The sequence below is a fragment of the Benincasa hispida genome, chromosome 1, assembly GCF_027475165.1.
Source record: "Benincasa hispida cultivar pf3 chromosome 1, pf3_genome.v1.1, whole genome shotgun sequence".
Taxonomy (NCBI): domain Eukaryota; kingdom Viridiplantae; phylum Streptophyta; class Magnoliopsida; order Cucurbitales; family Cucurbitaceae; genus Benincasa; species Benincasa hispida.
In genome coordinates, this window is record NC_143478.1 from 38,254,423 (window position 1) to 38,256,639 (window position 2,217).

The 2,217-nt window shown below is 35.1% G+C and overlaps 1 pseudogene across 1 annotated transcript; it reads left to right on the forward strand.

The window, feature by feature from the left end:
- The first annotated feature begins 323 nt into the window (after window positions 1–323).
- On the forward strand, window positions 324–1,296 carry LOC120089104 (ethylene-responsive transcription factor ERF109-like; annotated as a pseudogene). The gene has a single exon (XR_016527581.1). The product of XR_016527581.1 is annotated as an ethylene-responsive transcription factor ERF109-like (transcript).
- The last annotated feature ends 921 nt before the right edge of the window (window positions 1,297–2,217 follow it).

A 2,217-nucleotide genomic window follows, 5' to 3' on the forward strand; every position in this document is an offset into this window, starting at 1 on the left:
TGTGTTGGTTGTCATCCCCTAAGTTTTGTAGCTCTTCACAAAATCTTATCCATTTATGAAGACTGACAGCCACGTAATCACTCAAAACCACTTCCCTTAAAAACCTTCCACTTTCAATCTAACCCAGCCGCGTTTATATTCATTTTTTAAAATATATATATATTTCCAAAAATAATAATAATTAATATCCGAGCTGGACCCACCTAAAAAAATCCACTCCACCGCGTGCTTATTTCCCACCGCGTGCCAAATAGCGTTTTTCTGTTGACACGTCATCACCCTCTCCGTATAAATACCTCACTCTTCACTTTCACTTCTAAAACCCCCAAATTTCCTAATTCTCTCTCTCTCTCTCTCTCTCTCTCTCTCATGAACTCTCTGAAGCGATCACGATCCACTGAATCGCCCGAATCTTATCACTTCTCTCTTCCGCCGTCGTATCACCCCGGATCAAGAGCTCTCTATAATCGTCACGACGTTGTCCTCTGTTGTCTCCGGCACAGCTTCCGATTTCCATTATTCCATGGCGGATAGGTTTTGGCGCGAAAATCAAATTCCGCCGCCTTCATTCGATTCTGCCGCCTCCGATTCCTTCTCCGCTTCTGCAACTACTTCTTCCATTAGTTGTTCCAGTACCGACGCAATTTTCTCTCCCTCTGTTTTCGAGACGTGTAGCGTTTGTCGAATCGACGGTTGTTTAGGCTGCGATTTCTTTCCACCGTCGTCGTCGCAAGTCGACGTCCAGAAGAAGAGCGGGAATAAGCGGTCGAAGAAGACTTACAGAGGCGTTCGACAGCGTCCTTGGGGGAAATGGGCGGCCGAGATCCGAAATCCGAAACTCGCGACTAGAGTTTGGTTAGGGACTTTCAATACTGCCGAAGAAGCTGCTAGGGCTTATGATAAAGCTGCGTTGGAGTTTCGAGGCCCAAGAGCAAAGCTTAATTTTCCGTTTACTGATGATTCATTGAGAATGACGAGTTCGGAGCGGCAACAGCAGAGGCCGGAAAAAGAAATTTCGAGGAGTGGTAGCAATTCGGCGGCGATTGGTATCGGAAATGATGAAGAAATGTGGGGGAAGATTGCGAAGGATGAAATGGATCAATGGATGTCGGCGTTGATGACGGATCACGGCGCCGACTCGTCGGATTCCGCCAGTTTTGGAACTTGGGAATTTTCATAATCCCTCGTCGGAAAATGCCAAAACAGAAAACTTAAAATATATTTTTTGTTTGGGAATTTTAGCATCCAGCTCCCTCATTAATTTCATGAATAAAATTTTAATTTTTTAACATTAAATCTTTTATAAGTTCCTAATTCGAGCTAAAAAAACTAATAATTATCTTGAGAAATTATCAAATTAGTGGATAGAGAACTTAATTATTAGGTTGCAAATTGATGGTTCAATCAGTCTAACTAATTCAATTTCTTTTGTTAAAAACAAAACTAAATTTGATCACTGTTTTTTACTATTTAATAAATATAGTTAACTCACAAATTTAGAAAATATTTAATTCTTTGAAGACATATTTCAGGTATTGTTAAAAAAATCACAAATTTAATTAAAAAAAAATATCTTAATTTTAATCAAAAAAATATATAATGCGTTAATCTATGCATAAAGTTGTTTGATCTTCCAATCTTAAAAAGATTGAATTTAAGGTATAGTGTTTTGGCACATGCTAAGTGTGTTGAATAAATGTAAGCATCAACCACCCAAGACAAATGTAGACATATAAAATAACGGAGAAAGAAAGTTGATAAACATCATTATAATGCTAATTTCTAGAACATGAAATATAACTCAACTTATTATATAAGGTATATAATTCAAAAAAAAAAAAAAAGATATTTGAATATAACACGTTATATTGTTGAACTAATTTTTTTTTTTAAAAAAATCAATATATGTAAAGTAAATATCAATTTATATCCTTAAATTTTAAGAGTGTATCAATTTAAATCATGAAATAATAATTATATGAATTGAAGTCCATACTTTTGTAAGTGTATCAATTTACATTCTCCTATAAATTTTATTTGAATCAATATCGTGTGAAATTGATTTAATTGAACTCTTAAATTTTCACAAAATAATCCATCAGACTCTTTATTATAATTATCCTTGAAAATCATTCATGTATTAATTTTCAAATGTTGGTTTTACAAAATGGACGATGCTTAAAAAGAAAATTATGAATGAGAGTAAGTTTGATTCAT